At 35.8% G+C, this 24807-nt stretch overlaps 1 pseudogene; it reads right to left on the bottom strand.

The window, feature by feature from the left end:
* Positions 1-3635: 3635 nt before the first annotated feature.
* Positions 3636-6548, bottom strand: LOC149232073 (organic cation/carnitine transporter 4 pseudogene; annotated as a pseudogene).
* Positions 6549-24807: the final 18259 nt, after the last annotated feature.

Below are 24807 nucleotides of genomic sequence, written 5' to 3'. Positions count from 1 at the left end.
ATCATTGATGCTTGTTACATTTGTATGGTCAATTTACATATGATCCTAGATTGTTTATGAATATAGATCCATGTCTTTGTATAGTGCTGTGCTTCTGTGATCTTACAGGTACTTTGTAAAGCTGGGCATGCAAGGGAACAGGTAGCTGGGGACTATCAAAGAAGAGAGGGATCGAATCAAAGGATTAGCGCAAGACAGAGGTTGATCTTTCTATTCCTCTCTATCTATAATTCATAAAGGAAAAACATAAGTAGCTTCTCTCTGTTTGTTTCTAAGGCAACTGTCACACCTTAGTGGGATAGAGCAGTTCTAAATAGACACTTTTCCTTGTAACATGGGGGAAGACAGAGGATTGGAGGGAAGAGAGAGAGAGAGAGGATTGTAGGGAAAAGGCAGGGAAGAAGAAATACTTAGAGAGTGAGAAGTGGAGAGATAGGAGTGACAAGGGAGAGATGGAAAGAGAGTGTTATGTTTGGGGTGAGTTAAAGAGACAAAGAAGGAGAGACAGAGAGAATGGGGGAGATAAGGAGAGAGGAGAGAGGGAATGATATAGTAACAGAGTTGGAGGATGGAGAGAGAGAGAGAGAGAGAAAGAGAGAGAGATATGGAGTTGGAGGGGGAGAGAGGGAGGTAAGAATAAATAAATATAGAGAGAAAGGTGGAGAGGAAGAGGAGGAGTGATAAGAAATATGGAGAGAGAGGGAGAGAGGATAACAAGAGGGATGAGAGATAGAAGTACGAGAGAGGGAGAGAAGGAGAAGAGAGAGAGAGGAAGAGAGAGGAGGAGGGAGGGATAGATAGATAGATTGGAGAAAAAGACTGTATGTTTTGGGGGTGATATAGAGAGACAAAGGGAGATAGAGATATAGGGGGAAATTGAAGAGAGGGAAGAAGAGAGATATGGAGAGAGAGAGAGGGAGGGACATAGAGATTGATAGATATGGAGTGAGAGAGAATGTGTGTTTGGGGGGTTGTGATAGAGAGACAAAGAAGGATAGATGGAGGGATATATCTATATAAATGGAGGGGGGAGAGGGAAGAATATTTATTGCACTAGATTCATTGATTTCAATTTAGATGGTGATTTCTAATCTTATTTCATTGCTTGCACTAGATGCATTGATTTTAGTGTAGATGTTGATTTCTAAGGATATTTGATTGCTTGCACTAGATGCATTGATTTCAATGTAGATGATTTCTAATATTATTTTATTCTTTTCACTAAATGCATTGATTTCATTGTAGATGGTGATTTATAATCCTATTTGATTGCTTGCACTAGATGCATTGATTTCAATGCATATGTTGATTTTAATAATATTTGATTGCTTGCACTAGATGCATTGATTTCAACGTAGATGATTTCTAATCATATTTTATTGCTTGCACTAAATGCATTGATTTCAGTGTAGATGGCGATTTATAATCCTATTTGATTACTTGCACTAGATGCATTGATTTTAGTGTAGATGTTGGTTTATAATCCTATTTTCTTACTTGCACTAGATGCATTGATTCAAGTGTAAATGTTGATTTCTAATCATATTTGATTTCTTGCATTAGATGCATTGATTTCAGTGTAAATGTTATTTTCTAATCTTATTTGATTTCAGTGTAGATGTTGATTTCTGATTTGATGTAATTGGATGTATGATGGTACATGAATTCTAAAGTGAATGGATTAATATTATGCATTGATTTCAGTGTAAGCATAAAACCTTATTGAAAATGTACATTGGCTTTTGTGTTATAGTAATTCAACCTATTAATATTGGAGAGAAAGAGAGACAGGGTATGATTTTTACTGCAATATCCCAAGCCGGTTTACAATTTAACCTGTCATTTTCATATAATCAATATTGAAATATTACAAAAGTAACAAGTGTGACAATAAGAATAGTAGAAGAAAATAGTTTGATTTTAATCAAAATATTATTTGTACTTTACTATATTCTTATTATACATAGTTTCTATCATTCAACACTACTGCATTGTCACTTTACATTCAAAATTTGTATTTCATCATTTTTCATCATTAAAGTTATTCATATTATTTATCATCTCAACAAACTCAGGTAACTAAGCAAATTTAAAATTAGAATGACCAGGTTAATCTCAGACATATTTAGTATATTTAAAATGATTATATTAATATTAGATGATTTTACATATTTTTGATAAAATCAATCATCTTTTCATTAGATTTTCTTTGGCCGCACACTACTGAAGCTAGCCTAGATCCATCTTAACTCTAAATCTATCAAGGGCTAGAGGGATCAAATCTCTCGAGGTGCAAACATTTCCTCAAATTTTACACTCAAAAAAGAGGTTTGCACCTCCCTCTAAATCAAGAGTTAAGATGAATCTAAGCTAGTCTCAATTTAATTTTATTCTAACAATGAAAATTCACTTAAAACTTACTTTCATTCAAATGTGGACTTTGAACTGAAAGTTGACTTTCACTTCTATGCTACATGAGCACATGTGGAGCTTTGACAATGTGAAAGCCTGATGTAGGATTGTTGACAATGTGAGAGCATGATATAGGATGAAGGTCCGCACTCACACCTAGCCATACAATAATCTCTTGCTAATCGACCCATTGATTCAATGCACTATGTTGCGGCTCCTGTCCCACATATCTCAAGTCTATGATCTCGACTTGTCTTTCCTCAATCGGGTTCTGTTCTAGCATGGCTTATAATTGTCCTAAAACTTCTCTTCTTCCAAAACATTAATGATCCCTCTATTGAATGTCTTTTCCACCTTGTTTATCACATTGAAATAATTTGTTTGACTTATCAAAATATTTATTTTTAAGCAATCTTTCATTCAAATTTTTATTTAATTTTGATTTAAAAATTTTAATTAAAAGAATACAAAATTGGTTATATTTTTACCTAGATAACTTTGTATCAGTTTGAAAAATCGGATATCACCTCTATCATATTAAAAACACAGTAGGACGAATGAAATATATAGGTATATGAGTAGTTTATAAGTGTTTCTTTTGAAGTTTTCAAATTGATTTTTTATTTAATTTGTTTATCATATTAAAAATAGATAAACTCTTCATAATCCACGTATTTCATCAATCAAAATTTAACCACAAATTTTTTCATTAAATTCTAACCAAAAATCAAACACAAAATATAAAATCCAAAAAATCTCACTTAAACACTGCTCCTATTTATATTTCAATAAAAAAAAATAGTGTTTAAGATGTAATTTAATAAACATTAAATTGTATCCAAAAAAATTCTCACTTAAACACCGCTTCTATTTATATTTCAATAAAAATAAGAGCAGTCTTTAAGATGTAATTTAATAAACATTAAATTGTATCCAAAAAAATCTCAGTTAAACACTACTCCTATTTATATTTCAATAAAAATAAGAGTACACTTTAAGGTGCAATTTAATGAATTTAATAAACATTAAATTGTAAAACATCTTGAAATTAATGAAAGAAAAATTAGCATAAAGACAGTTTTCCTTTTATTGAAAGTGGTCTGCGTTCAGACCAAGCCCAACGAGCACACAAAATTCTTTAAGTTTTCAACCCACATGAAAAGTTGGCCTAGACGAACAATCTTGAGCTAACAGACCACGTAAAAATAGGTCGACCAAGAAAATTATTCCGTCGGAGCGGAATCCCCGTTCTTGAAAGCTGCCATGGTTTCGGAAAGGGGGCGATTCAATGTTTCGGGAAGCTTGAAAGCCAGGACACCTCCTACAATTCCGGAAATGGCAATGATTGCAAAGGGCAGTGACGGATTTACAGTTGCCATCGTCACCACCAGCGGGGCAATTATGGCGCCCATCTGGCCCGCCTGGGTCACCAGCCCCAACGCCGCGTTCCTCACTACGGTCGGAAACAGCTCGCACGTGTAAACGTATAACAAGTTGTCCATAGCTGCGGCGCAGAATATCCCTGCCAGGCTACACGCCAGCTTGAAGCCGTTCACAATTACCTGTGTATTCCCCGCTGCCGAACCGTGAATATAGACGAGCGCCGACGTCAAACCTCCCAATAGACAACACAGTCCGCTTAACAGCATCAAGGAGATGAGCATAGCCCGCCTTCCGAATTTGTTTAGCATGGTTGCAGTAAGGGCATATCCAGGAACCTCTGCAATTCCGTTAAGGAAAACGCTCAGATACAAATTGGTACCCAGGTTTCCCATGTTCAGACTCAATCCATAGTAGACCACCGCGCAAGCCAGCCATATGAACGTCATTGAAATCATTCTCCCGCGCGTTACGGGCGACTTGAAAACGTCCACAAGGCTTCCGGATGACTCTCTACTCTGTGTGGCATCGCTTTGGTCCCCGTCCAAGGCCAGCGAAACTCCCGCTGGAATCGACTTCCCGTTTGTGGCCGCGATCGATCTCATGACCTCCATGGCCGCCTCCAGCTTGCCCTTCACCAGGTACCACCGTGGAGATTCCCAGAGGAATGGCACAACCAAGAGACAATACAAGCCGGAAGGAATCGACGTCACAACGTAAAGAAGTCTCCATGTGTTAGCAAAGTAGGCCACACCAGAGAGCACCGCTACGCCTAAGGAGAAGAAGCAGAGAGCCAACATGCCTACCGGACCCCTCCTGGACGGGCCGATAGGCTCCGTCGCCAAAACAAAGGACGATAACCCTACGCCGCCGTTGGTTATTCCCGTCAATAGACGAAGTGTCAAATAAACCCAGAAATTTGGCGACATGGCCGTCAGTAGGCCTAGAATGGCGCTGCCGAAGCAAACCAAGCTAAGTACTCCCTTTCTTCCCAGTGCAGAATCTGACAATCGTCCAAACACCCCTGCACCTGCAGTCATATACACTTGAACATCAATATAATAACATAACTGTCATATACACTTGAACATCAATATAATAACTTGGTCGTAATAATAATAATAATTAATTTTATACATAAACACTGAATTATAGAGATTAGAATAGACTATAATGGGTTGTGTTGTTTAAGTCATTTCAACCTAAGTAAAGTGTTGGTTAGATTTTTTTTGATAAAAATCTTTGACTAATTTGGATAACTTAAATATTTTTAAATCACTGTTTCTTAACCTAAAAGTTAAACTTATTATGGTATGTAAATGACACATACAATTATTTATATACATATATATATGAAATCATGGAACAAGATCCTTATAAATATTTATTACCATATAGAGATTCTTAATATAAAAATATTGGTATGATATTTATGGGCTAATGAGTCAATATCATGAATATCACATGTCAAAAAATTAATGAATTTAATTACAAAATAAAAATTATTTCATTATTTTGATGATAAATAATATTATAAGTATTTTAAAATATTTAGTAAATATTAAATCTTACCATCTATTTAATAATTATAGTTAAAACAATATTCCAAATATCTATAAGCTCCACCGGCAAGACATTATTGTTAAAGCGGTATTCCAAAAATAAAAATATGTATAAACTCCATCAGCAAAACTTACCTGATTGAAATTTGGAATTTAGAAGTCAAAAAAATAATTTGAAATTTAAGGGAACTAAGAGCGTCATCATTGATTTAATTGACACTATTTTTAATTCATACTTCAAAAAATATTTTTATTTTGGTAAAAAATAAAAATAAGAACTGAATATACTCAATACCAAAATTATCACTCTATTGATAATTTAAAAAAACTAATAATTATAATAATTATCACTATATAAACATTTTAGTTAAAAACTAGAATCAAATTTAAAAATAATTATTTATAATTTTTTTAAATAATAAATAATATAAATAAACATAAAAAAATGTCATTAATTCTTTTTTATACCAAGAAATGGAAGAGGGAAAATATTTTATATTATATTTATGGGTTTGGATGGGTTTAATCATGTATAAAGTTTAAATTTTTAGATGGGTAATTTTTTTTTGGTGTGTATGATAGAAAAAAAATTACATGTATAGAAATTTGTTGCTATAAATTTTGTAACTTTAAATGAATTTTAAGCTAGTGATAAAACTAGAGAAAAGAAATCAACTTTATATAATATTATCTTTATTAAAAAAAAAAAAAACAACATAACAAAAACAAAAACATTTTACCAAAGAGAGCCCCGAGAAAAAACGCTGAATGTGCGAGGCCAACTTTGTATTTTTCATTGCAAAAGAGCCCCCATTCCGTGACAGTAGAAAATTCACGGTTTCCGACCCAGTCCCATGATGCCCGCTCCATTGAGCATATAGATCCTGTCGGGCTACACGATTCGAACTCTCGCTGCATGGAAGACGAATCATCTGCAACTGTTTGTTTGGTGCAGTGCCAACCGGGCTGATGGTCGGCAAACACAATGACCATCGTGTGGAAGGCCACGAGCGTCCATGCGAGGCTGGACAGCACGAAATGCTTGAGTTGCCACCGTCCGAATTCCCCCGTCAATGTCTGTAGGATCTCGTCAATGCCGATATTTTTGGCACTCTCACCAACTTCTACATCTGAGTCATCTATGGACGGCAGATTGTCTCTCAAAGTGTCCAGATTGTGGCCAGGGTTCTCCATCGTAGCGTCGGCCCCAATTGAGAGAGAAGGAAAATTTAATAGAAATCTTCTATCTCCGTCGCCCAAAACCGTGGAGAACTATGGAACATGAGAACAGGTTATATAGCACATGTTTTCTGTATAACTCGTGCGGCATGCATGTGTAAATCAACGGTAATTTATTTTAATTCCATTGTTTATTCCTTACATTTGAAAGGTATTATAATAATAATATAATTTAATATCAATGTAATTAATACGATGAGTAACTGAGGAAGACAATTATTTCTGCTTTTTAATAATGAATTATGTGTAACGAATTGATGATATATACCTCCTTTATTCTGTCAGTTCTGAATTTATGATGTCAATAAAGAGAGTTAAATTATCGAAAATTATGGTGTTATAAAATATATATGGTTTTACTCTATATATTAATTATTTTTGTAATTAATTATCATATAAAGTTATACATTTTTTAAATTTTGACAATATGAAATGTAATATAAAATAAGTCTTTTATGCCTATTATGAATTGATGTGTATTAAAGGAAAGGTTTTTTAGTGCAATAGAGTAGAGATGTTATAATGTATTGGTAAACATTTTAACGCTTAGTATTTTGGTGAAGATGTCTGTAATCTGCTCCTTAGTGGAACACCGACATTGATGGATTGTCTTGGCCTCAACATGATGTCAAATCAGATGGTATTTTGTCCTGATGTGCTTCGTTCGATCTTGGAACTTTGGGTTCTTGGTCAACTTTATTGCAGAGGTGTTGTCAACCATGAATGGAGTAGAACGTACTTGTTTTATCTGCAAATATTTGAGAATTTTCCCGAGCCACACAATTTCTTTTGTTGCCTCAACTGCTGCCACATATTCTACCTCTGTTGTGGAATCTATCAGAATTGATTGTCTGCGTGATCTCCAGGAGAATGCTCCTAATCCAAGACTCATAACATAAGTTGAAGTAGATACCCCAGTTTCTTTGTCTCCATCGAATACTAAATCAGAGTATCCAATCAAGCTAAAGTCACCCACCTGTGTATACTTGAGTCCAAAGTCTTGGGTTCTCTTTAAGTACTTTAGAACTCTTTTTCTAGTGGACCAATGTCCCTCACAAGGCTTTTCCATAAACCTGGAGAGGATTCCAACAACAAATGAAATATTTGGGTAGTAGTCACGTAGTTGAGACTTCCTACAAGCTCTCTATACCTTGTTGCATCCTAAATTAATTTCCTTCAATGGATGTGAGCTTTATGTTCTGTTCCATTGGAGTAGTCAAAGGATAGCACTCAACCATACCAAACCTTTTTAACAGATCTCCAATGTACTTGTTCTGAGAGAGGAATACATATTTCAAATGTTGAATTACCTCAATATGAAGATAGTAGTGAACATAATCCAAGTCAGTCATTTCAAAACCTTTCCTCAATTCCTTCATGCAGTGTAGCTTTCATTGTTCCTTGTCATCAAGAGATCATCTACATATACCACAAGATATACAATTGTTTTGTCGACTTTCTTGACAAACAAAGTTGCATCATCAAGATCATAATGTTTGAAGTTGAGTTTCAGAGGATGCTTAGTTAACTTTTCATACCAGGCTCGTGGTGCTTGCTTGATGGCATAGGAGGATTTCACAAGTTTGCACACTTTATGTCCATGCCCCTTCACAATAAATCCTTCTAGATGGGGCATAAAAACATATTATTTCAGATCTCCATTCAAAATGCATTTTTTACATCCATTTCATGCACTTTTCACCTGTTATGAGCTGCCAAGGCAAAAAATGTATAGATGGTAGCGCATTTTGCTGTGGGGAAAAAAATATCCTCATAATTGACCCTGTCCTTCTGTCCAAACCCTTTTTCCACAAGCTTGGATTTGTGCTTTTCAAGTGAGCCATCAGTTTTATACTTGTTCTTGTAGACCCACTTGTAACCAATTAGTTTGGTTCCCAATGCAGGATAAACCAGGTTCCAAGTGTCATTCTTTATGAAGGTCTCTATGATAACTCATTTTGCATCTCTTCTTTCCATTCGTCATCAGAAAAAGTTTTTTTAAGGAATTTGGTTCAAAATATGTAGGTAAATTCAGTTCACTATCATAAGAAACATCCATGTCAACAAGTGAATCAGAATCATCTACATCACCTCCATTTTTCCTAGTTGAATTTCTTGTTCCCATCTTTCCAACCTCATCAATATCAACACTTTCAAGTGTCTTTGTCAGTCATTTTGGAGGACCTTTCTGAGATGGCCCGGGCTACTTAGTTAACTGAGTTGGGACTGAAAGATTGAGTCTCCTAATTTTGTCAATCACATTACTCAAAGTATCATTAGTGGTTGGAGCTTCATGTGGGGGAAAGAGTGCTTCAAAAGAGGATACCACAGATTGATCCAGTATAGGATTCCCCCCTTCAAGATGTGAAATCTAATTATCAAATTCTTAAAATAATTTTGCATGTTTGAATCTATCCAAGTGATCAAGTTGCATCTCAACAACATTGTCAGCTTTAGAAGATTCTAGAAAGATTACATTTCTAGATACAACAAAATTCTTATTAACTTTATCATAGAGACAGTGTGCTTTGGAGGTATTTGAATACCCCTAGAAGATATACTTATGACTCCTTGCACCAAGTTTATTTCTATGTACCTTTGGTATCAAGGCATAAAACGTGGAACCAAAGACCCTGAGATCCTTTACCGAAGGAATGTGGTCATACCACATTTCATAAGGAGTCTTGTTTCTAATAGCATTAGATGGACATATATTATTTACTTATATAACACATAGAAATGCATCAACCCAAAACATCAATTTCACATTCTTGAAAAACATCATTGAACGTACCATATTTAATATTTTCCTATTTATTCTTTCAGCTACTCCATTCTGTTGGGGATTATAAGGCACATTTTTTTGATGTTTGATCCCATGTTGGCAAAGATAGTTTTCAATTTCATTTCAAGTGTATTATTTTCCATTATCAGTGCGAATAGAGCCAATATTAGATTGTGCATCATTTTGAATCCATGTATGAAAGTTCTTGAATGTTTGAAAAGAATCAGGTTTGTTCTTCAAAACATAAATCCAACACATTCTGGTGTAGTCATCGATAAATTTCATCATATATTTATTTCCATTTGCAAAAGGAACAAGCATTGGACCACATAAATATGAATGAATGAGCTATGGAATATGAATCATGAGAAGGTTGGTTGCTATGCTTTCCTAGAATACAAACATCGCATTGCTTATGTTTCCTAGGAATTATAGGCAAATCAATAACACCTTTTTAATTCAACAAGTTAAGGTTGTCATAGTTCAAGTGTCCAAATCTAGCATGCCATAAAAGACTTGATGGAAATGTACCTTCATCATAATGAGAACAATACGAAAAATTTTGTGCACAAACAAAGGTACCCTGCAGCTTCAAAAGTCTTTCTTCTTCTAACCCCATCATGATGAATGAGTGATCGGATTCTTTTCTGACCTCAATGTTACCATCAAACAATGAATGGAGTGCCGTTACAGGCGGATTTGGACCAAGTAAACCAACTTTCTCCTCATATGTGGGAGATATAAAACATCATGCAGAAGAAATTCTAGAAGACCGGGAAATTTGAGCCTAATTGTGCCAAGCCCTGATGGCTTGAGTTTTGGTTTTTCTACAAATTGTCAGTAAATTATTCAAAAAAAAGTCTATTCCAAAAGTCATGTGGCAAGTTGTTCCTGAATCCAGCAACCAATCATTTTTCTAAGAAGTAAGTGAAGCATTAAACAAGTCTTTAGTTACTCCAATATTACAATGTGCCACAACATAGTGAGCGGATTCAGGTGTTTTACCTTTCTCTTTATCATTGGTTTTACCTTTGGCTAGATTTCTGTATTGCTCAATCTTGTCCCAAGGAAACTTGCATGTGGATGCATCATGTGATGCATCTCTATTGCAACGTATGCAATGGAGATCATATGTTTCTCATTGAGAGTGTTTCCCCCCCCCCACCTCTGAAATTTCTTCTTCCTCTTCCTCTTCGACCACCTCTTCCTCTTGAAGAATCTTGAGCATGATTCTTCTTTCTATGTGCATGACACACAACTTGTTCAGAAGACTGAGGAGTTGTCCTTTTCCCAAAAGCTTTCTCTTTCTCAAAAAATATCTTCACAAGGGAGTCAGAGGTAATCTCTTTGAGGTTTTCATTTGGTTGCAATGATTCAAGATAATTTGAATAAGTGGGATAAAGTACCTTGACAAAAGCCATTAGAGGAACGTCTAGTTCAACATTAGTGACTTTGATATCATGCATAATAGATCTTACTTCTGATGTTAGAGCAAGAGGATCATCATTTCATAATTCGAGACTGAACAATTTAATCATCAATTGGACAACTTCAAGCTCAGAGTGTGATTCGTAGAGTTCCTTCAACTTTTGTAAGATTTCATAAGCATTTGAAAATGGCGAAATTTGGCGACTCACCTCTTCATTTATAGATGCTGCAATCAAGGCACATGCCTTGTTGTTCTTGTTTTCCCAAATGGCAAATTCTGTGTCTGAGGTAGGCTTTGTAGGTTCATTATCTCCTTCTCCTTCACAAACTCCTTTCCACATGTCATTGAAAATAAGAGTGTGTTTGATCTTCCGAGCTCACTAAAGATAGTTCTTGTTGCTGGTGAGAACCACAACCATGATAGGTATCAATGAATGAATTTTAGAATCTCTGTACTATAAAAGAAATTATACTCTACTAACAATATACTGTGAAATTTTTTACTTCTGGTGGTAAAAAAAATTGGTGTATATTTTTTGGTGGATAGAGATATTATTTGAGAGCGGTGGTATATGAGGTAGGGGGCATGTGGGGGAGGGAGTATATGGGGAAGGTATTATATGAGGGAACTAGATTATGATATGCAGGCTCAAAATGCACACAAAGAACCATTATTATTACCAACACAATAATGTATTAGCTTTAGAGAAAGGGATATGGGAGAGTTGTATTATGGGTCCACGAAAGGGGGTTTGCATGGCAGTTTGGAATGATGGATTCAAGCATATGTCAGGCTTGTGGTATTGTGTAGTGTTACACGGTTCATCATGCAGATGGGGGCCAGCGTATCACTTAAATGGTGGCACTGGGAGGTATTTTCTGACAGTAAGTATAGGGGACAATGATAGCGTAATGGGATAGTGTATTATATGAATGGGAGCAATATTGCAAACCAAGCAGTAGTATGATGTCATTGCTCGAGTATTTAACTCTGTTGTCAATGGGGAGGAGGATTTTTGATGCTGGGGAGTATCTCCATTATGTTGGGCACACACACGACCAAGCAGTGTGGTATCGCACACAGCAACAGAATGACACAGTGGAGTGGGATTACTGGGTTTGGTGGTATGCTTCAGGTAGTGGAGCAGTTTTTGTTGCATAGTGCTCAACACCAGTCACACACAATGAGTAAATACTATCAACCGATGTCAATATACTTGCCATACACTGATAACCAGTTTTCAAACAGAGTATACAATGCATTGTCTACAAAAAAAGGTTGACATACATCAACGCTGGTAAGAACAACACCAATGCACATCGAGCACAATCCTTCAATGGCACAAAGCACAGTCCTTCAAAGGCACCAAGAACAGTCCTTCAACACTCAACAACTGAGTGTTGATTCAATTTAATGTAACGTATTGCTTTCTAAGCAACCATAGTAGATTCAGAGACAACGAATCTGCTAGGTCAAACCAATGGAAAGACAGATTTTATGGATACATAGGGAAAACTACATAAAAAAAAGCAGAAAAGAGTGACATATTAGTGGGAGGAAACTGACAGGAGTTACAGGAGCACGAGAGAGAAGCCAAAAATGGCGTTGGCTTTCATACCATGTCAGGCTTGGAGGTAACTCCTCAAAACGAATTGCATTTATTCATGAAGGTTGCTCATGTTTATATATAAACATGGAGAGACTCTTGGGCTTCACCTCCCAATGTCTCTTCATTTTCTTATTTTCAATTATTTACTATTCACATTATTTACAAATGTTCACCCAATCCCAATGATTAAGTATCAACAAAAATTCTTTGAAGATTCAAAATTTTAATGGGGAAATGTTTCTAACATTAATATGATTTTTCATGAGTTGAATAATTGTTTACCTTCCTCTTGAATTATTGCCTTATTTATCTTCCAGCATCGTTTTTTTACTCTTTGTCGCACTAAAACCACCTAAAAATCATTCATTAAACCCAAACCCAAAACCAAAACCAAAACCAAAATCAAACTCACTCAAGCCAAATTGATTTCTTTTCTTGTTACGAAAGCTAAAAAGACTCAAGCTCAATTAGTTTCTTTCCTTATTTAAAAGATAAGCATTATATAGAATCCAAACATGATTATATGGTATGTCCTTCCTATCTTATCCATATCATTCTCCTGCAACGGATATCAATTTGACTTATCCACATAAATATCCAAAATCTAGAACACAACCAACCTCTGGTTGTGTTAAAACGACTTCCGTCTATGCGAATTCCGTAGGTTTATTTGGAATGTACAATTATACGTTAACCAATGGTCTCGGATAAAGTTTAATGGAAATATACGATTTTTTTGAAATGATTGCAGGTACAGTTCCATTTCAAAGTGCGGTCTTTTTGCCATTAGCAGGTATTCTCGGATGCTTTTTTTAATCCCCTTCTTTGATTGATCTATAATTTATAGATAATGCATTTTCAGCTCAATTGATCGGAACATGGCAGATTTACTTTGTCGAAGGCGATTTTTTAATTAAAATCTATATAATTAAATAAAATATAATTTAAATTTACTTGGTGTGATATTTCAATTAAAATTTATTCGGTTTGATCTTGGTTGGAAAAATATTGATGAATACATAAATAATTTCATAATTTGTATGGTTGGTTTTTAGGGTAGTTTATTTGGTAAAGTATTTGAATATGTTCTGTAAAATATTATGGGATTATAGTTGTAAAATATATATTCACATAGCAGACTGTTTTTTAAAAGTTGTGTGAGCGGATATTTTGTCAATATGAATATTGATTTTGGAATATGGTTTTAAATATTTTATTTAATTATTAATAATTAATAAACAAATGACAATGATTTAATTTATATGGAATAATTTTTTGGGGTGTAGTATTGATCTATTTTGATATTAGTTTATGATATTGTGTAGAAAACTATTTATAAATTATTATTGTTTTTTTTATAATAAATGAAGGTTAGATTTCTTTGATTAAAAGTCTTATATACTTTTAATATATATATATTTAATTTATATATTAATTATTTTAATAATAATAATGTTAAATACATTTATAATTTAATAATTTTTATAATTATTTTTAATTTTGGAAATATGAAATGTAATATGATTCATGTATTTTATAATGAAAGTTTATTAATAATTTAATATATATGAACGAATGATTAGAAAGGTATATTATTATATTATTTATAAAAACAACATAAAAATGATTTCAATCAAATAAATTTTTTTATAATTATATAAAAGATCATTATAAACACGATTACGAATTTAAAAGAATTGTTTACAAATATGGATGATTATGAATTTAATTCTTTTAGGCATTCATGTCCCATTTCTTTCGATGAAATTAGCAATAGGTATTTCTTCCAAAGTTGGCTAACTTTATTTTATGTGTTTGATGAAATGTATATTGGATTATCTAAATTGCAAGCGTATTTTATTTAAAGATCATGTAAGTATTTTATGAAATTATAGCTGTTTAAATTTAGTTTAATTATATATAATAAAAAATTAAAACTATGAAGATATACACTTTATATATAATAAATTTGAATTAAGATAAATTTATATTCTTTATAAGTTAAATGTCTAATGATTATTCATATTTTTAGGATACGAACTGTCATGTTTTTATTTGGTGGTAGTCTTTCAACCATTTATAGGAAGGTGCAGTATAATTACTCGATCTCTTTTCAACAATACTTTCAATTGTGGACTACGCCTAACATTCCATACTTAGTTTATTTTTCACTTTCTAAGTATTTAACATTCATAAAACAATGGAAAAACTCATTTAATATTCTTTCATCATCATTATTATTTATACATATGAATAACAAATATAGTCATTTAATGGGAGGGGCAAATCCCTGAATATGAGTCTGCCCACAATGGTAATAATAATATTTTAGAAATAAACATACATTTACAACCTTTGTGAGGGAGCCTCAAACTTCCCTTCAATAATTCTGTCAAATAGCACAATTCGGCCTGCACCGTTCAGTAGTGCCCAACTGTCGTTAGGGAGCGCCCACCCCTATCGGGTCGGGTCACTCGTAGCTCAATCATCTCATCGTTCAAACATTTGTTCAGTTCGGTCGTTTAGACCTCCATTCACCTGGTCGTTAAGAGCTTCATTCGGTCGGTCGTTCAGAAACTCGTTCAGTTCAGTTCAGACTTTCGTTCACCCTATCGTTCAGGCCTTTGTTTGGTTGGTCGTTCAGAAACTTGTTCAGCTCCATTCAGACTTCTATTCACCTGGTCATTCAGACCTTCATTTGGTCGATTGTTCTACAACTCATTCAGCAACATTCAGACTTTCATTCACCCAGTCATTTAGACCTTGGCTCGCTTTCTCGCTCAGAAACTCGTTCAGCTCCGTTCAGACTTTCATTCACCCGCTCGTTCACACCTTCGCTCGCTCGGTCGCTCAGAAACTCGTTCAGCTTCATTCAGACTTGCATTCACCCAGTCGTTCAGACCTGCGTTTGACTCGTCATTCAGAAAATCTTTTAGCTCCGTTTATACTTTTGTTCACCTGGTCGTTTAGACATTCGTTCAGCCGATCATTCAGAAACTTGTTCAACTTCTTCCTTGGCTCGGTGCTTTGGTCTAGAGCTGTCTGCACCTCACCCTTACTCCGTCTGTCCACCTTGTAGCTCGCTCACCATTACCTTGAACTTTTCTTAGATGTTTGTACTATGAATGATGCCTTCTCCTCTTCATGTTCTTTACTTATATGCCAGTCAAAGGATATAACGTGGGTTGGCCTACCGAGGAGGACATCTCAACTTGGCCAACCATGCCCCCAATTTACGTCGGCTTGCCCATGTTGTGACCCCGCTAGGTCCACATGCCCAACTTCGCACTGTATAATCTTACCTCTACAAAGTCTCCTCACTTAGCCAAATTTCGATTTTTCGACACTCCGATGGCTTGTTGCAACTCGTATCCTGGGTGCCTTTCACCAATCGCCCAACGTGTTGCAATGGCAACTCGTCCCATCCTCACAACCTTTCATTGGAATAGACTTGCCCGCTCATCAAATCATCATACCCGCCAACTTGTTGCTCACCCGGCTCATCACGTTTAACCGACAGTGCACCCACCTAACTCGTCGCATGCCAACCACTAACTCGTGGGCTTGACAGACTCTCCCACTCTAAATGATTTTCATCATCGACAACACCATCATACGACATTGCAAAGTGTCACTATATCCCACATCCAAAATGTCCATGCTGCCCATTTCTACTCTGCCATCGCATAAACCATAAAGGTTCATGTCTCCATGAATAGGAAGGTCTCCTCAATCCATGATCATCAACCACCTCCGTCGCAAATCCACATGTTGCCCCACCATGGAAGGTTAGTACCTCCAACTCAAGCTACTTGTATCACAGCAACATATCATGTCGATCCTCATCATTTATCGTCATCATGTGAACTGCTACCATGATGGCACGACTCAACTCTAACACATATCAGTACACTTCTAGCACCCATGAATCGAACTAGTTGGGTAGCTAATCCAACTGTTGCGTCCAAACCATGAGAATGCACCTCCTCATGCCATCATCAGTGGGTTCTCTCAACATCCTGTCACAACATCAACTCGATCAAGAATCCATCTCCATCTCCATCAAAGTGTAAATAAGCCATGTCCAGGTCCATGAAGTAATCTCCATCTCATTCGCAACATGTTTTCCATGATGTTGGTGTAAATGTGGTGCATGTCAACCAACCGCATATATCCCAAAATCATCATCTATATATGTGTATGATCCATCTCCTCAAAATGAAGAGATCCTATCATCAAACTCACTCTCAATGTGCCACATCCAGGTCCATGAAACAACCTCCACCATATCTGTAATGTGTCACCCCTTATGTCTGGCAAAGAAACAAGTATAAACCTATCTCATCATCCATGTGTTGTGAATGGTCATAGAGCAATCAACTCCCATGTATCAAAGTGGTTAAGTCTCGGCTCAACACATGCCCAAGTGTCGCCACCAAGGCATCATCATCACTGCAACTCCATCATTTCCAAAGTGTCTTGTCTCGATCCTCCTCATCAAGGAACTCCCCCAAGCACACCCATAAATGCAATCAAAAGTATGCACCCCATACTGCATGAAAGTCACTAACCTCAACTCCTCAATGCATCAGATCCTCCATGTCCATTATAATATGAAGTCTATAATGGCTACAACAATCTCATGTTGTCATGAGCTCCATGAATCATCTCCAACCGACATCCTAGTAAGCATACACGTCTCGATCCCCAAAGGTCCTTGCAAGATGCCTCAACTCTCCATGTAGTAGAAATGCTCCATGGTTTAATCACAAATCCAACCCGTCCATGGCCTTGTTGTACAAAAGTGCACAACATCCCCATCGGCTCATGAGCAAAATTCTCCATGTCACATCAACAAATCCATCCGCACAACATCACTGCCTTGGCACTCCTCATTGGATGCCCATAAGTGACATCTCTACAAGTGCACTTGCATAATGTCCCTGAATAAGACTGCCATGCTCCATCTATCCAACTCGATGTCCATGACTCAGCTACCCATGTTGTCCAACAAAGTAGACCCATCACAACATCAGTCATCTTCATCCAAGTCTCAATCAGGTCTCGTGCCTATAGTCACCCAAACCATATATATCATCATGTCATATAAGTACTTTCCATCATAGCTCCCCCACTAAAGGTTCCACCAAGATTGCCTCTTCGCCTCGGCCATGAGAAGTCCACCCAAGTATCATCAAACCCAAGTGTGTGCCCTTCCCCAATCTGTCAATGAGTCATGCCGGGAACTTAGCCAATTCTCCATATTTCTAACACATGACCCATCCTCCATAATGATCATCATGTTCGTCCCTTGTGGCAGCCATTTGTACCTCTTGACACAAGGTCACAAATGACTCCAACAATCTCTGCAACAGTCAATGGTCCTTGCTTCTCCACACAAGGTCTCATCGTAGACATCCATGGTAAGGTTGTCCATCACATTGGCAAATTGACTTTCCTCTTCCTTGAATATGGCCCATCTTACAAAAGCTCCAATGAAGCACAGGTAAAAGTAGTACTTACTTCATCATGAGGCTCCTCCACATGAATGTCCTCATCCATCAATGTCTGCAAAATGCACGATCCTGGTCCAACTTGAGAAATTTCAAGTTCCTCCTCCATCGTCGTCATAACTACAACATCCTCATACATCACGAATTCCTCTTTTTCATCATCGCAATCTGTAGCTATATTCTACTCCATTGCCCAACCAAGTTGAAGAAGTTCGTCTTCAACATTTCTCTCTAAGACTTCAAGTTCATCTTGAAACCATGGGTTCTCTTCCTTCTTCTGCTTCACCCTGTATAAGGTCAGCAAGAGCCTCCCTTGCCATTCTTTCAAACTTTCCACACTAGATATACTCTGAAATTTAACTCCTGGATACATCATTAATATCTTCTTAAATCTATTGACGGATCCCCTGATGATGAACTAACTTGGTAGTCCAAAACGTTGGGTTCATAAAACTCTATAACAGGTCATTCCTCCTCTATCTAAATTTCCATGTCTTGTCATCTAGCTTGGCCCAAGAACAGTGATTCACCCCTTCTAAACCTCTCACAAAATCATGCGGAATACGGAGCTATGATACCAACTGTCACTAAGTGCAGTTGTATGACTTCTCGTCACGTATTCAGTACCTCTGATACCAACTATTACGATGTGATCGTGGAATCAACTTCTTCTTCTTCAAATCAAAGCCTATAAAATCTTGACTCTGATACCATCTGTCATGCCCCTATCTTAAGGGTAGTATTTCAACCACTCATAGGTAGGTGCGACACCACCACTTGGTTTATTTTCAACAATAATTTCAAGTGTGGACTACGCCTAACATTCCATACTTAGTTTATTTTTCATTTTCTAAGAATTTAACATTCATAACACAATGGAAACATTCATTTAATCTTCTTTCATTATCATTATCATTTACACATATGCACAATGGATATAGTCTTTTAATCGGTGGGACAACTCCCTCAATATGATTCTTTCCACAATGATAATAATAATCTTTTATAAATAAACATACATTTACAACCTTTGTGAGGGAAGCCCAAACTTCCCTTCAACAATTTTGTCAAACAACACAATTCGGCCTGCTCTGCTCAACAGTGCCCAACTATCATTCAGGAGCACTCACCCTTGCAGGGTCTAGTTGCCCGCAGCTCATCCAGCTCGCCGTTCAGACCTTCGTTCAGTTGGGTCATTCATACCTCTGTTCACCTGGTCATTTAGACCTTCATTCGACTAATCGTTCAGAAACTTGTTTAGCTTCGTTCAAACTTCCGTTTACCCAGTCATTCAGACCTTCTTTCTATCAGTCGTTCAGAAACTCGTTCAGCTTCGTTCAGAGTTCCGTTCACCCAGTTGTTCAGACCTTCGTTCGGTCGGTCATTCAGAAACTCGTTCATCTCCATTCAGACATCTGTTCACCCAGTCGTTCAGACTTTCATTCGGCCGGTCATTCAGGGAATCGTTTAGCTCCGTTCAAACTTTTTTTCATTCAGTCGTTCAGACCTTCATTCGGTGAGTCGTTCACAAACTTGTTCAGCTTCTTCATCGACTCGATGCTTCAGTCTAGAGCCGCCTTCACCTCACCCTTACTCTGTCTGTCCACCTTGTAGCTCACCCGCCATTACCTTGAACTCGCGTTAGATGTTTGAACTTTAAATGATGCCTTCTCCTCTTCATGGCATCCTTTACTTATACGAGAGTCCAAGGAGATAACGCGGCAGGCCGACCTCTCAACTCAGCCAACCATGCCCCCACTTTACGTCGGCTTGCCCATGTCATCGCCCCACTAGGTCCACATGCCCAACTTTGCACCGTATAAGCTTACCTTTGGAAAGTCTCCACACTTAGCCAAATTCCGGTTTTTCAACTATCTGTTGGCTCATTGTAACTCATGTCCCAGGCGCCTTTAACAGACCACCCAATGCGTCGCAACACCAACTCGTCCAATCATCGAAATCGACTCACCCACTCACGGACTCGTCACACATGCCGACTCGTCGCTTCCCCGGCTTGTGGCATTTAACCTAGAGCATGCCCATGCAACTCGTCGCACGCCGACCGCCGACTCGTGGGCTTCACACCAACCAACCCAAGAAAGACAAGCAAATTTAACAATAAAATTCACAAGAGGTTAAATCTTAACCTTGGCCATTAGATAGATGACAGAGAAAAACTTTTTAATAATACAAATGATCACCGGCCTTCATTTATAAAATGTAATAAATTTATTAATTTTATATATACAATTTAACAACTCCTTTTTAATAGAAACATACGTATCAAGCTAATTAATTTTAATTAAAATATTAAATTTGAGGTAGGTTACGAAATGCCAACCGAAAATACGTGAGACCTCATTTTGATGTTAAACTCATCAGGGATTTTATATCTTATCAGATACCTGCATGAGATATTTTCAGTGGGCAGGTTATCAGAGTATTTTATCAAATAGGAGAAGCGTACACGAGATCTTTTAGATCTGAAGATTATAAAGTATTTTTATCGAATACGTGAAGCGTCCGTATAAAGGTTATTGGTTGTTTTTATCATTTCAAATACCTGCAGGAGATCTTTTCGATTCGAATATTATGAAGTATCTTACGAAGTCTCTCAAACATCCGAAAAATATTTATATATTTATAAAGTAGTGGAGCATACATGGTTTATATAAGTATTTTATCCAAACTCCGCATTATACATAATTTGTTTAAGAATTGTATGAAATCCGTATTAGGATCACATGTAATCATGTTGTGTGGCACGATGATAGTGTTACAGCACACCTATATCAATTTAACTTTCCTTAAATTGCATGACTCTCCAAATATTTGGCGTTGACCCTTTGCTCTCAAGTTATCCGGCGGTAGGCTTTTAGAAAACTGCATGCCTCTCCAAGTATTTGGAGTTGACCTTCTATGATCGTGTTCGCGAGACGTCCGTCAATTTCAATTTCCTTCGGATTCCATGCCTCTGCAGGCATTTAGCGCGGCATTTTATTCGCATGATGTCTGCTACTTTCTAACTCTTTTGACATAACGATGCCATACTTGGTAAGTTTGTTGCTCGGCGTGGTGATCGTGCACTCCTTTACCTATATTTTAGGTCACTTCATTTCCCATGCGTATAGAACTATTTTTTTATTATAATAAATTATTTTAAGCTCAACATTAAATTCGTTTATGAAAGCCATTTGCTTGAAATTTATTCAGCAATTTAACTATGTAGTCATTATTTTTTACTAATGTATATACACTTAGTTCAAGATTTTCGAGATGGTAATAAAAAGTGTATCTTAATCTTTAACTTATCGTGTCGAGAATGATCAAATTTCTCAAGTCTCAAACTTTTTTTTTAAAGTGTGCAACTTAAATAAAAATTTTCACCTTAAAAGATTTATCTGTTTAGTTCATCAATGAATCTATTCTAATTTTTTCTATCTCTTTCTATATACACACAAATATCATTTATTAATTCCATGTTTACCATAAAAATTATCACAAATCTTTATTTTGAAAAACATACCAATAAAATGTTTTAAACTATTTTGTTTATAACAGATAGTTGACATTGAAGTATTGAATTATTAAATTATTTTATTTATACACACATTGTCAACATTTTTCTTTGTTATTGATATATTTTTAAATACACATCTCGTTCATATTTAGGAGGTAGAAAACAAACACATGTATATAAATTTTTGTTATTGATTTTCCTTTTAAGTTTTACATAAGAATTCCATATTAAAAATAAAATTAATTACATATATGTACTGTACTAAGCAATAAGAAGTAAATGAAATATTGAAATATTTTTCAGCAATAAAGGAAATACACATTTAACATATAATTAAATGTCGAAATATTTCTTACTTTTGATTATTCTATCTCTGTTGATGTAAAATTGGCATAAACTTATGTTGACATTGAAATATTTTATTGATGGATACACTTTTTGTTTCTAATATTTTATGAAAAATCACATTTCAACATTATTTTGAGCATGAAATGAGTGACATATATTTCATGTTTTGTGTAATATCTATATTTTTTTGGGTCTTGTCTACAACGATGTCAATTTTGCCCTCACAACCAAAAAGCCAATTTTTTTCAAAAAATATTACAATAGGAGCATTTGAATTGTGATTTTGATGGTGGAAATATATTTAACACAATAAAAAATAATTGGGGAACCCAAAATATTGAATCTTGACAAGTATAATCGACAATAATCAATAAATAGATTGTGGATATTTGACCTATAAAAGATATCCATTGAATATTTTTAGTAATAGTTAGGAGAAGGGGTGGAGATTTATATCAATCGTAGTTATGTCCTATCCTTTGAATTAAATTTTTAAAATTTTTAAAATTATATTCAATTAAAATTTATTAAAAAAAAAATCATTGTTGTATTGAAAAGTCATGGGAGTCTTTCATGATCTAGTAACAAATAATGTTTACACGTTAAGAATATTCATGGAAAAGTGGGCATGAATCCCACTAAGAAAAATATTGTTACCTATATTTATAAATGTATATATGTATAACTAGTATATTAACATTTTCATAATTAATAAGATTTTTTTTAAAGGAAAAATATTGTATTTCATTGCAAACTGATATTTACATGGATAAACTAGTGATGCTAGACCATTCTTACACAAGGACGATTGAACCATAGCTAAAAGTGCACTCTTCCTTGAAGGGTAAGTGATATTATTCTTTACAAAACTAGTAGAGAATGTTAAAAAAAAAGCTAGCTGGATCGAACTAGAGATAGAACTATTTCATTTTAAAGGAGAATGACAATGCAATAGTAAAGAAATCAAGGATTCAGAATCTATAGTAGCCACCAGAATTGGTTCTTCTGTGTTGTGGGGGGGGGGGGGGGGGGGGGGGTTCTAGTTGGTGGAGAAATTCCCAAATGGTTGTCAATGTAGCTCATACATTGATCGATGTCCCTTATATTCTTGAGGAGGTACGATGGGGAGTGAAGGATGCAAACCCTGTGCTCAGTGCATTCCAACAATATTATTCTTAAGAGGAACCTAGTATGCTAGTAAATCAATGGTGTAACCACCCTAGTGAAGATTTTATGTAACAAAAGTTAATAAAGGAAAAATAATAAACACAGTTGGTGGGACACTTATTCCAAGCTAAATGTTAATAAAAATATCCTAGTGTGAATATTAATTTGGTTTATTATGTCTAAGGAAATTGGAAAACGAAATAGCTAAGGCTTTGGAAAGGAAAATCGATATTTTTGGAACATTTATTTATGAAAGTAATGGAAATTAGGAGAAAAGGAACGTGAAAAGTCACATCTTGCATGTGAGGAGGAAAATGAAGGAAAATATTGGAAAATGAAGAAAATAGAGGCCTAATTGATAAAAAGGATTCTGAGGATCAGTTGTTACCTTTTGTCAGTTCACTTTTGGAGCTCTCTTATTATTCTCTCTCTCTTTATCTCTCTCTCTCTCTCTCTCTCTCTCTCTCTCACTCTTCGATACTTAGAATTTTCTTGGAGCACTTTGGCATTAGATCAAGAAAGGAAAAGAAGGCAAGAGAAAGGAAGGAGCAAGTAAGGAAGACCAAGATCAAGTAGCTACACTAGGATCCTTTGCAGGTATTGATTTGCATGTGTGTTTTCCTTGCTAGATTTGACATGCATGGTATTGCATGTGGTTCTTTTGTCATTATGGCACGGGTTTTTATAGGTGTGACAATAATTTCACCCTAGCCTTTCCATTTTTGAATGGCCATAGTGTGATGGGGTTCTCATGTTTTGGTTGATCTGGAGTGCCAAATGGATTTGAAACTACGTAAGGTGGATATAAGAATTATAGAACACATGGCCTAGTTACCTCTGAACCCAATTGTGGATTGTCATAAAGTTAGATATTGTGTTTCCTTGGTGGGCCTAGGAATCCTCGACCGGTGAATGGCGGGATATAAAGTAAAGCCTATAGGTGGGTCCCCTCCATCAGGCCTAGCAATCTCAAGATGGGATATGCAGTAAATCCTGGAGAGTGGGTATCAGTTTAGGGCGTGGTGATCCTGTGTGTATTGCGATAAATCTTGAGAGACTAGGAGACATGAAAAAAATCCTCTCAGTGTAGGTGGAGAAATCCGGTGACATCCATGCTTGTTTTGGCCTAGTGATTTGCTGGAGATCATGTTAAATCATGTTATCACATGTTTATTGTCTTGACTTAGTGATTTGGGATGGATTATGGAAAATCCTGGTATCTAATAATGAGGGTGAGGTGATTTAGCCTCGACATGACCTCGGTTATTTTTCTTTGAGTTCCACATTCATACTTGGAACATGGCATGGGGGTGAATGAATCAAGAGATATTTGGCTCAACCATTCTATTCTCAGGTGGAACGTGGTAGTCCCATCTCGGGTTGGATTTTTCATTCATTAATAAGAGGTTATCTTCTTGATATCTCATCTCAAAATGTGTTGGTTTATATGTGGATTTTATGGTTGATGTATCTGTGATATTTCTACTGTTGTTATGTTGGTTATAAGAATGTATTATGAGAATGATGATGTATGGATTTCCTCATTTTTTTATTGGTAAATGAATGAAAAATGTATCTATGACCTAATAGATGATAATGCAACTAATGATATAAGAGAACAATGCTTCTTATCGATTCTTAGATAAGCATGAACCCCTATGCTTAAATATATTTTTTACACCAATAGGTTACATATTTTTCTTTTATTTCTGAAGAAATGTTTGTCATGGCTAGTAGGGGTCCTATCAATTCCTTTTTCAAGTAATTTCATTTAAATCATAATTCCCTTGTTATATTTTCATTCTGAATGTGTCATTTAATTATGGGCAGTGACATGGGCTCT

This window comes from Pinus tabuliformis, chromosome J (assembly GCF_031772625.1).
Source record: "Pinus tabuliformis cultivar Carrire ecotype Pingquan chromosome J, CPIR1, whole genome shotgun sequence".
Lineage (NCBI taxonomy): Eukaryota > Viridiplantae > Streptophyta > Pinopsida > Pinales > Pinaceae > Pinus > Pinus tabuliformis.
This window is presented reverse-complemented; position numbering and strand designations above follow the sequence as displayed.